Raw genomic sequence first — 13,208 nt, 5'->3', positions numbered from 1 at the left:
GAATAAAACAAATTTTGTTTTTATAATAATGAAAGCCCAATTTATCAGACAATATGACATCGGTGATTGTTTTCCATGGGAAACAAAATGGATAACTTTTACTTTTTCCTATGAAGTTTAGATTTGGTTCTGTTTACTTTCATCTTTAGGAGGGGTTTAAATGCTTTAATAAAGCAGATGTTTGCGAAAATTATCTATAGGTACAACTTTAGACTTTCGCATTTATAGACACCAAAGTTCAAAATTTTAAAACTAAAATCACTACTAAAAGTCATTAGTCAGAATGACAAAAAGATTCAACAGAAAACAATTATTTTTTTTATGCTACGACAGTTTTGCCTAGTTTTGCGAGCATTCACATACTCTAGCTTATATTGTAAAAAATTGATGCCGCGGTTCTTTATAAATGTTCAAAGCAATTAAACAGATAAGTGATTAAATAGTGCTTAGTAAACTAATGAAATTATCTTAAGTCTAGTAAAAAAATTAAAAATACAATTTGTTGGAAAGTTTATTTTATTTTTCAGCATAAAGAAGTTATATTTGAATTATATAAAAAGAAAAAAACAATTATTTTTATTCTATAGTGCTGAATCAGCACAAAAATGCATTAAGCATCACTTTCTTAAAACAAAGAATTCTAGTTATCTGTACATTCGTTTTGCATGATGTTTGGTTTGCATGTAGGATATACATAAAGTTAGTATGTTAACCAGTAAAAACTTATAACTATGTTTAAATCCATAATGGTAGCTCTAAGTATTTGATGAAATTAAAAAAAGGGGTAAAATTCAACAAGAACCATCCCGTAATTCCTAAAATACACAGAGAATTAAATAGAATCTGATTCACATACTAACTTATTTACAGATAAACAAACCCTGACAATTTCATTCAAAAATAATTCTTAGAAGCTAAAATATGCTTGTTTTAAGTTTGAAAAATCACAAACAGAGAAAACCTACAAAAAAAAATCCTCCTTCCAGGTGTTTTTCTCTATCAATAAATCCTTTTAGACTTTAGGTTTCTTCATTTTTTTTGAAAGTTTATATTATCAAGTTTTGTTAATAATTTTGGCACAAAACAACCAAAAAACATTGTTGCTAAGGACGTTGCTACAGAAAAAAACTAATACATGTCATTATAGGAAGTAAATTTTAGAAAAATCTAATCAAAAAAGTTAAAGTATATATTTTCTGAATAAAATGCGTTAAAGTATATATTTTCTGAAACAGCAAAAATTTCTTTGTTAAACTACACCAATAACAAATATTTGGTTTTTTACATATTCTTTACTAGACGACCACCTTAAGAACTGTAGGGCTAGAAATAAATATATCAATTTCTATTTATTTTTAACTCCTTATTTATTATTATAATCATGTTTAATTACGATTTTAGTTTTAAAGTAGTGTGCTGCAAATAGTTTGGGCATTCATTATAACTAATAATAAGTTTTTACGGAAAAGTCATTACAGCGTTTTATTAGGATTTTTTATATATTATATTTATAATATATTTTACGATTTTACCGTTAAATTTTTATACTTTTGGAATCATTAACTATCATTTGATGTAAGACTATTTATTGAAATGATTATTTGATTACTGATTGAACGATTTTCATATAAAGTATTGACTCTGATGTGTTATTTTATATATTTGATATAAGTCTAAACTAAAATTGACCGCAAATGCATATGCAGTATACATCTGTGTCTATAATTAACAATTTGTAGACTATATAGTATTTATAAACTGATTTTAAATTATCTTAAGGCTGCCTTTGCATGACGTGTCAAATTGCAATTTTTCAAGAGTCGTTTATCACCTCAATGATTAACAAATTAAAATTGTATGTCATTGAGCGCAATTCTTTGCGTAGATTAAAATCTAAGAAGTGATTGATTAAAATGCATGTACCACCCTCTGGCTTTAAAGTCATCTAATTTAATGAATAACTTTATAATTATTAATTTGAAAGTTTCAAATATTTTCAAATTAAATCAATTTTATCTTAACATTGCATATTTGTTATTAATAACTTGTGAAAAAACTATGATATAATAATAACTATAATAACAAAGCTAACATATTTTATTCTTTTGCCATTCTTATCAAAGCTAACATCTGTTTCTGACTGTAGCATATTTTTGCTTAATTAGGAAAAGATCAGCTTTGTTTATAAAACTGTTATTGAATGCAATGTTTTTGGCATTAAAACTAGATAATAAATTATTTTTAATATAAAATGAAAATATAATCAGAAAAAGTAAAAAAAAAAAAAAACTTCTTAAATCCCTGATCATGGGGATTTTGAGGGATACAAAATTTTATAAGAACAAATATATCAATAATATAACAAACAACACATGCTATCGTTGTTATACAAACTAAAAGAATCAAAATGTTCTTAAATGATCACAGAGTTCGTAGTAAGCTTTAATGTTAACCCTGAGATTTATGGAGTTAAAAGTCCAGAGATTTGGGATTTTACAGTCTTATGAACCATGTATAACATATTCACCTGCCTTTTTTTGAATGAAACTGATCGTTTTATGTGCTAATAGGCTGGGTGAGTTAAAATGAGCAATTGCTTTTACTTAGTAATTCGTCACCTTTACGTGAATAAAACCTTAAGCCATATTGCTAAAAACCAAGCCGAATCGTTCATTTTTATTCACCCAGCTTATTGTTTCATAATTTTGCGTCGGATTGCTGCATATGTGTCATGTTTCATACTTTTGAGCATTGCGCGTGACCATGCAACTAAATTTCCTGTTCACTAATTCATTAATTAGATTACCGGTATTGAAAGAAAATTACGCAATGACTCACTAGTCATAAGAAAATAATTATTGCAAGCTTTCGCTTTATTTATTCACGTATATCTAATTTATGCTAATTCGTAAAACTTATGTAACTTTAATGTAAAAATAATTTATCTACAACACTATTCAAAAAAATTCCATTTATACTAATAAGTATGTATCATAGTAACAATCGGTCGTTTGACCAATAGCGTCCAATTTTGTTATGAGAATAATAACATTGGATCTAAAATTTTAGGAGTCCCTATCTTTACATAAATCATTGGCTAGCTGAAGTTAGATCAAGAGGGTAGCTTCTCAACTTTGTAGTCAAAAGATTCGTTGGAGTGCCAAAAGGGATTTGCAGATTAAAACATCATTAGAGGTAAAATAGCAACAAATATTAGTTTAAAACACATAATTTTAATCTAATTTCAAATGAATATTTTAACTAATTTGAATTTCCGTGTTAATACATGGACATTAAAAATTGTGGGTAGTTTTTAAAAAGTTTATATATAAAAGCAAATTAAAAGATCGTTCAGAACAAACAAAATGAGCTTAGGAAAGATTGTAAGCTTAAAATTCGTAAACATATGAAATCCTACGCTCAATTATTTATAACGATAGCATAATTTTTTTTTTAAGAAATAAAAAGAAAATACTAAGCAAGTGATAATAACAAACTTTTTCGTTATTGGTTTCGTTTAAAAATTTAAAATGAATCAAATAGGTGAAATTGAAACTTTTTTTATTAAGAATGACTGTAAAAATAGTAAGATTTTATATGTTTTAAAGAGTAAGTAAGATTCTTATTGAATTGATAAAAAATAAGATTAAAAAAAAGTCAATAAAAATTAATGATTAAAGTTTTAATTGAAAATCACCCGATGGGCTCCGCTTTCATTTTAAAATATTTTAGATCCTAAGTTTTATGTAGAAAAGTTATTGTTATTTAAAAGATATTGAGCACAAACCGAATATTTTAGTTAATGTATGCATGATTCACTGCGCTATTTCCTATATTAGTCGATGGGGGTACATATTCCGCTTTGCTAAATACTGTCAATATGCGCCTTTCCTTACATAAGTCGATGCAAGTGGCTCATTAGTCGTCGTATGTATTTTGATGTATCTTTTAAAATAAATTTATAAAATATATAAAACATATAATAAGACACACCGTAATATACAAAGTCATAATAATAAGATTAAATTTATAATTTTTTTGCAAAGTTTTGTTGGAAGATTAGATGTTTAAAATTGTGAACCCGGTATATAAATATATATATATATATATATATATATATATATATATATATATATATATATATATATATATATATATATATATATATATATATATATATATATATATATATATTTATATATATATATATATATATATATATATATATATATATATATATATATATATATATATATATATATATATATATATACATATATTTATAAATATATATATATTTATATATATATATGTATATTTAAAATAAAAAATAATAGTTTACATTTAAATGTTAAAATTTTTAACATAAGACCGCCAAGCACAAATGGCCAAGTCTGGACCATATGGCAAAATTTTTTTTTACATTTTAATACTTTTCTTCATAAAATTTTCATTTAGTGCAACACCTCAAGTAAATAAGAGTCATTAATTTAAAACCGGTTTTTTTTAAATTAGAGCAACAGAAAACGCTGACGAAAATCTATCAATAAGAATCAAAGTACACTAGAATAATCACATATTGCAACCTGATTGCTTATTTGTTTAAACTCCATTTTAAAATTTTAGGAGAAAATGAACTTTCAAAGGGAAAAATTACTAACACAATAAACTTGATGTTTTAATTTTTATTCTTAGCAATTATAAAAAATACAAAAAATGCTTTAAAAACTATATATTTAAACACGAATAAAATTAGATATTAAAAATGGGGTTAGTTCGAATAGACACTTGGTTCACAGGAATATGGTTAAGTTTCTAAACACTAAAATAATTTATAAAACGTATAACACACACAACAGTAAAATGTAGAAGGTTTAAATTGAAAATTTGATTACTTCAAAAATTTTAGTTTTATGATATTAAGGAATGGTAAACAGACTGATCAATGAAGTGAACGAATTGATTGGCGTATATCCTGACAAAAAAATCGACTTTTTAGGGAATGGGGGCAAATTATTCCCGTACCTAAATTTTTTTTAAATATTTTTGGCTAAATAATAAAAGTTATTACGTTTCTTCAAAACAACTTTTTTTTTTTTTTTGTTAAAATGTAAGTCTTGAATTGCAAACCTAAATGATTTTTAAATAGATTTATAAAGTATTAAAATAACAAATACGCATAATATAATACAATTATACTGTCCAAGATATAATAAAATATAACTAGAATATATTGAAATAAGAAAGTCCGTAAAATTGAGGATTAAGGTTATAAACATAATTAAGGATAAACTTATGAATAAAGAAATATAATTTATAAAAGAATTTATAGAGTATTGAAAAAGCAAATATTTTACAAAACATAATACAAAAGGTTTAATTTTTAAGACATATTTAAGTTATATATATATTGTATATATAACTTATTATTTTCGAACTTTTTATAAAAGTTTACTTCTTTTGGGTACCAGGTTGACCTACTTTTAAAAAATTTTTTATCCTTGTGTATTAGGGTCCCTATAAACGTTAATGGGACTTGGGGCACCTATAAAAATATTTTTTATTTAAAATTTTTTGTTAATCCAGTGATATTGCGTATATTTAGAGCTATTACAAGACAATTTTTGAAATAATCTGTTTTTCAATGCACCTTTATATGTGTGTGTGTGTGTGCGTGTAAATTACCTACAGAAAATGATTTTAACAGTTCAACAACTGGATGATAAGAATTATAATGGTCAAAATATGTTCTTCCAAATCAGGCATGAGCTTCCAAATTTTATTAGCATTTCTACCATCCAACCCACCTCCTTTACATTCATGCCAAATTATCGCATGGTTACTTAGCTATACAGCAAATTCAGGTTCCTTACTTAAACATTAGAAATCTCTGTAACAATTGTCATTAGCAAATGAAGTTCTCCAACTACATCAAGAAGAAATGGATGTATAGTTTTTTAGTAGATTCGAATAGAATATTAATTAGATCCATTTTAAGTCAATATCTGTTTCTATCTTAAAAATATTCATAACAAGTTTTAAGGATCTTTGACAACCATCTATTCTAACACTAATAATAACTTTATCTATTTCTTGTCCCCTAACAGTGCAAATAAAGTTAACCTAGTGATTTAGAATCTTTCACATACACTAAATCTTTAATTGCAGGATGTAGGATTTTTTTATTTCCAACTTTTTTCTTAGCTGTAAACTAACTTTTTCTACTGCGTAATAATCACCACGACTACACGACCATATCTTTATTTTCTTTGAACTGTAAGCTTCCACCCCTAATCTACCCAAATCTTTTCTGCAGTCCGTTGCAATTGAGTTTATTCTAGAATCTAATAGATCGTGATCTCTTTTTGTATTAAAGATAGCTTGACTTGATACTTTTTTAATTGTCCTCTTCATTCCTATCTGTAGACTCATCAATTTCGCCGGTCGACAATTTCAAAGTTTTCCCCAAATGAATGTTTTGGACTTACTGGATTTCTTTTAAAAATTTGGAGAAGACTTGTTGTACTGTTTTTAAACCTAAAACTTAAAATTTAAAACTTAACATAAGATTTAATAAAACCTAACCCTTATTCTAAACTTTTCTTTTATACAGACTATAATTTATTTATTCTATTACCTTTTGAGATTAACAACATTCTTAAGTTCTCCACAGTATCTTTCTTACTACAGGAATGTCGAATTCCAACTCCGATTCTTTGACAACAATTAAAGCAAATCGTTTTAATAATTTCATTTGATATTACAAGTTTATTTAAATAAACACCTAAAACATTATAAGAAATAATATATTATATAAATTTTTATACTTTATAAGTTATTATTAATAGTAAATCAATTAATTTTCAAATCGATTAAGTAATTTACAACTTTCATTTTATGCGAATTGAATTTGACACGCTTTTGTTACTAAGTTTACATTAAAAGATATACATTACCTTAAGGTTTACCTCTTTGGATTAATATCTCTATTTGTAGAATACACTAACATATTATATATATATATATATATATATATATATATATATATATATATATATATATATATATATATATATACATATATATATATATATATATATATATATATATATATATATATATATATACATATATATATATATATATATATATATATATATATGTTGGGTAAGGTTGCTAATGTTGTGCTCCCTAAGACCAAATTAAGAAATGTAAGCCATCTACTGAATTGAAACGTGGATATTCAATTGTATTTTATAACTTAGGGATTGCTTGAAATAAAGATGTTAAAAAAATTCATAATTTAAGAAGCGTTAAGGTCCAAAGAATCAAATTTAAAAAATAGCGCTAAGAGAACAATTAAAGGAACTAGATTCTTAATTGTACCATTGTAATTCAATACTGTATTACTTTCTTGATTTCAAATACTTTACAACTTCGCAAATATTTTATGGTTTTAGATTTAAGCGATTAAAAGAACTGTCTAAAACGAATGATTTTTGTAAATCAGCAATTTGAAATAATCTGGTATAACATAACACCTTACTACCCATAATCGAATAAAATGAAGTTTTTTATTTAATAAACTCTATGCAATTTAAATTTTTTTTTCTTTTGAAAATGCCAAAAACAGGTATCACCAAATATGGTACATTTTTGATTCAAATTATATGCTTACCAACGGGATAGCTAAGATTAGAATAGAGGAAGAAGGCTGGTCTTAAAGATATTTATACTAAATAATGTAAAACAATATATACTATATTTGTTTTAAAAAAATTATAGTTGAGTCATTTGCATATACATTTTATGTTCCACGTGCCTTAAAAGTTGGTTTAGGAATTCTGTATTTTAAACAAACGACATTTATCCGATATTGCAATTACGATGAGCAAAAATAGCTTCTTCCATATCCGTTTTTCTCCATGATCCATATCTTTTGATAATTTTACATTTTTATAAACACCAAAATGTTTTCTACAAATTCTTTTAGTTATTTTCTATATATTTATGAAAGTTAAAGAAAAATTATAAAAAGTTGTCCAAATTTTTTTGGGAGGGGAAAGTTTTGCTCCAATTCCCTAAAAGTTGTTTTCGTCAGGATGTACGCCAAACGTTTTGTACTCTTCATAGATCAGTCAGTTTACCACTGTATAATATCATGAAACTAAAACTTTTGATGTAAACAAAATGTCAACCTAAACCTACTGCATTTGACTAGTGCACACCTTTACTTAGGATATTGAAAAGCGTTTAAACTTTTTTTTAAAAACAAAACATTTCTATAAGCATTCGAAAAAATGTTAGCAGCATATAAAGTAGCGAGTCCACGCAGTCCATCTAATCTGGATGTCAATAGGCAAAACTTTCACAGAATACTTTCCTGCTTTAGTCTAGTAAATTTAACCACCTACTAATTAAAATGCATCTGTTAGGTGTATATAAGTTTCTAAAGCCATTTATATCAATTAAAAAATTCTACAATTTTTTATTATTTTGTGCTTTTTTATACTTGAGTAACTACTATCAGTTTAAAAACGTTTTTGAAAGTTCTAAATTTTTTTCCAAAATTGAACAAAATCCCAAAACGTTACTGCAATTATTAGGAAATATTTCTAATACTCTAAGCTTTAAATGCAAATCGAAAGTTTTCTTAAAAAAAGACTAGTTTTAAAATGCTGTTGTTATGGCACGAAATTAAATCCGCTGTGGAACAATTGAGAGTTTATGCATACACGGCTTTTCTCTCCAGGCGGAGTTAGAACGAATCTGCAACTTAAAGGTTTTTTTGTAATTAAATTGTTTATTGCGCAATTCGTTTTATTATAAAAATTGCACGTAAAAGTATTGAATAAGTTGTTTTGATAGACGTTAATTAATTTTTAAAAATAAAATAATTACACTAAATAACTATTTAATATAGAATAAAAGTTGTTAAATCTTACTTCAATTGTAAGTTCACTTGTAGTTGACATATTTTACTTCCACTGTTAGTTTATTTAAATTACAGCGTTATGCCAAAGAATAAATTAAATTATGCGGAAATATATATTACATTATGAGTAAACTCGTCTAATTTTTATTTTTTATTTTTTATTTCTTTTATGTTTTGCTCTACATATAACATTTACAAATTTCGTAAACTAAACGTGTAATATTTACAAGTTTCGTGAGTCAAATTATATAATGGAATATAAATATTTTCAACCAATAATAAACATTTTTTATCGTAAATATAAATATTTTTATATATTATTCGTGTAAAAGTCATGTTTTATTTATTTAGTTTCTTATTTTAATTTCATATTTTCTTAAATTTATTTTTTTATTTTTAGTCCAACTGGAATCTTCTCTTTGATAAACTTTACTTTGATAACAAACTACCTCTCCAAAATTTAGCACTGTACCTTCTTTATATCACAGTACTGCAACTGTCACTTACATTGGCTCCAATTTAGTTTCATTTGCTCTTAAGCACAGTGCGAGGCAAAAATCGACTTTGTCGCCCCACTTGTTTAACATATACAGCGAATAATTCCTTAAAACTAAAAAATAATAACTTTTTCAGTACTTCTATACATGGAAACTTCACAGGTTTAGTTGCTTGTGCTGACGACATCTTTCTGCTTATTATTATTATTATTATTATTGTTATTATTGTTATTATTATTATTATTATTATTATTATGTATTTCGCCGATAAGAAAAGTTTACAAGTTTATGCAATACAAATATATAAATACATGGCTGGGGCAAGAAGAAGACAAGTTTTGTCTTATCACCAAGCCCATTTGAATAAAAATGTCAATAATAAAAATACAAAACAAAGTAACTCGTTAAATAAACGTTAAACAAAACGTTGCGTTAAAATAAAATAACGATGAATAAAAACTAAAAATCATTTTACGCTATATTACAGTGTACCATATCCAAAAGTATACGAAGATTTTTTAATTAATTATTTTAATTAAATTGTTTTTTTCCTAACTGGTTTTAGCTTTATAAACCTTTTGAATTTAAATCATAAAATAACAGATAATACACGAACAACAAACAAACAAACAAAAAAAAAACATTTTTTAAAAACATTTTTTAGCTCTACTCTACTTCATCTGGTGTTGAAAGGTTTAAGGTGGGATACAGAAGTATCCAACAATTTTGCCTAACTATATAGACTATATATTACCCAAAACATATACTTATAAATATATATATATATATATATATATATATATATATATATATATATATATATATATATATATATATATATATTAGTATATAGCGTAATATATATATACATATATGTATAAATATTTATATGTATATATATATATATATATATGTAAAATATATTATATATTACTGCAAAGATTTACTGGCACTGGATCCAAAACATAGAAGAAAAAATCTCTAATCGAAATGAATAGGCGCAATATTTATTTTTTGTCCCGGGCGCAAAATTCCTCGCTTCACCACCCCTCTAATAGGTTAAGTTTTGTAATCACAAGAACATAACATATAATATATTGATTACATTTGACTAAAACGAAAAAAGGCGTTATCAAACATTTTTTGGTGGTAATTACTAAAAGAGTCTCTGATCCATCTTATCCTCGTATTATTTCATGGAAGGATTGACCTTTAACCCTGTAGAACCCATAATCTAGCTTAATTGAGTTATAGCTTAAAATAAATATTAGTTCTACTTTGTTTATATAGTGCTAAAGTTTTTAAAAATTCCGAGTTATTTTTTGGGATTCTTTAATTTTAGTTTCGCCGCTATCTAATGAAGAAATAATTTAAAGTGCTTATAATATATATTATTAGGTTTTTTAAAAAAGTGCATTTAAAATATTTTGTTTATATTTTTTTTCTTTTAAAAATGTGTTTTTTGTTTATCCTCACTTAGATAAAGTTTCATTTTTTTTTAAACTGAAACTTTGTCTAAGTTTCAGTTTAATAAAACTGCTGATGATTACAGATTGTAAAACTTTTTTTCTGCACTTTTTGAGCCCCTTTGTGCGAATTAATGGAAATATTTCAATTTCATCAGTAGAAACCAGATAACGAAACCAGGTCATGAACGCTTGAACTAATGACGTTCCCTTTTTTTTTTTAGATTTTTTTGAGCGAAGTAAAACTATAAATAACTTTTAATAAAAAGTTTTTTGAGTGACTTTTTACATTATAATTTTTACATTATTGAATCTTTTTCTTTATTAGAATACGTTATAATATAATTTATTTATGTTAACTTTTGATTTTTTTCCTTTTTCATATTTTCACTTTGTGGTTTTTTAAAAAACTTCACTTAAAGGCAGGTCTCAGCCTCTCCAAAACGTTATTGGTGATTGCAGTGCATTCCTAAGGAGTGGGATCGCCGTTATCCACTACTTAGTTCTGATTGGTTATCATGGCATCAACATTTTTTTAACTCTTACACCCACGTATAACAGCGCTTTGTGAGCTTTATATTATGAATTTGTTACATTAACGACATTTATATACTTTTATCTCACGTAGCTGATTATCAGTTTTCAATTTATTATCTAGAGTTTAGACCATAAATAGTAGCACACTTAATAGCCTATTTTTTCTTTTTATATTGCCCGTACTATCATTTTTTATCATTTTACTTAATATTTTGTTATCTACTTATTTTATTGTTTTTGTATGGCGCAATAATTTTAGCCATGGTTGCCGTTTATAAACCAGCGGATCTATATTGACATGTTTACTCATAGACCATTGTTTTATAATTTGTTTAGGATGGCTAGAGCGTGAGTTATTTTTCACCCTACCCTTAGTCCTAAAAATTTTTTGCTCCTACAAAACAGTCTTTACATTTATTTATGGTTCTCACCCAATGACATCATCTACAATCTACTTCTATTTTCACATCTCCCAGGTAAACGTAACTGGACGGCTCCATTGATCACTTTTTGCGATGTTTGTGTCGCATAAAACAAACAAATTTATTCTTTGTGGCTGGAGAGCCCGATTTTTTTCAATGTACACCACAACAACAAAAACGGACATTAGGCTATCCCGCTGGATGTGGTTACGGGGCTCAATAACCTAATGACTACGCTGACACTCACGTACACGTTCATTCGGAAGCTCCACAATACACGTCGGATCAGCGCTCACTGGCTATGTGCTCGGATCTAAAATCTCACTCCATAGCACATCATTCCACACTAGCACGGGGCAGTAACTCTTTTGGCTAAGACTCACACTTGTAGACATCAACAGTCTCTAAAATCAGTATATCAAATATTTGTTCTTTGTTGCATATGCTCTACACACAGAGTGACTAGGGCGTTAGTTATTTTTCCCCATGCCTCCTTATTGTCTATCCTTCGTTTTTCTACTTCACAAAAGTCTTGCCACACATTTTATATTTTCTTATCATTTTTATTTTTTATTCAATGACACCACCAACAATCTGTTTTTATTTTTACATCTTCCAGGTCTACGTAACTAAACGGCTCCGTTGGTCACTTTTTGCGGTCTTTGTGTCGCATAAACGATTAAAATTGTTATTTAACATCAAATTTCGTAACGAATTAGAATTTTTATGTATGATTGAAGATTTGAAATCGCTTTTTCTCAAAACGTTGAAAAGTGTACATACATTGTTCTGGTACTAAGCCAGAACAACGTTTATGTAAACATACCAATATATGTTGAGAGAAATGATTATTAAGTCCACACGAAAAATCTGAAAAAGTAATAAAATTCATTAGCCTTTTACTTTTTAACTTTAGCTTTTAACTATTGACGGTAAAATTAATTTTATTTTTAAAAGAAATTTATCAAGTACGACTAATACCATTTCTTTTTTAATATATTTAGAATGAAGTATTCTGTTGGTTTCTTCCTTGTGATCTTATTTTCATTTTCAATAGGTAATAACAAAGTAGTTTTTTTTCCAAATAAATATTTTTAAAGAAAAAACATTTTTACTTTACTAAGGTTGAACTTAGCTAACAAAATTGTACCCTCCTCATGCCCTCCGATTGATTTATTCAAAACCTATTTAAATTCCTATTGATTCATTGAAATCCTATTTAAATTCTGCCAATAATAATTTATTATGAGATAGTGAGTTAACGTTAAAAGTAATTAAGGAAGCTTTCTTATCTCTAAAAATAAACAAACCACCGGGTTTTTATGGAATATCCAGCAATATAGTAGTTTAA

The 13,208-nt window shown here is 26.1% G+C and overlaps 1 protein-coding gene across 1 annotated transcript in view; it reads left to right on the top strand.

Annotated features, from left to right (window-relative positions):
- Window positions 1-3,105: 3,105 nt before the first annotated feature.
- Window positions 3,106-13,208, top strand: part of LOC136084841 (uncharacterized) — a 91,652-nt gene continuing 81,549 nt past the window's right edge. The window contains exon 1 of the mRNA XM_065805960.1: window positions 3,106-3,195. The gene's annotated coding sequence lies outside the window, so the exon portion shown is untranslated. The remainder of the gene's footprint in view (window positions 3,196-13,208) is intronic.

The sequence above is a fragment of the Hydra vulgaris genome, chromosome 09, assembly GCF_038396675.1.
Source record: "Hydra vulgaris chromosome 09, alternate assembly HydraT2T_AEP".
NCBI classification, from domain to species: Eukaryota; Metazoa; Cnidaria; class Hydrozoa; order Anthoathecata; family Hydridae; genus Hydra; species Hydra vulgaris.
The sequence above is the reverse complement of the archived record's forward strand: the minus strand, read 5'-3'. Positions and strand labels throughout refer to the sequence as shown.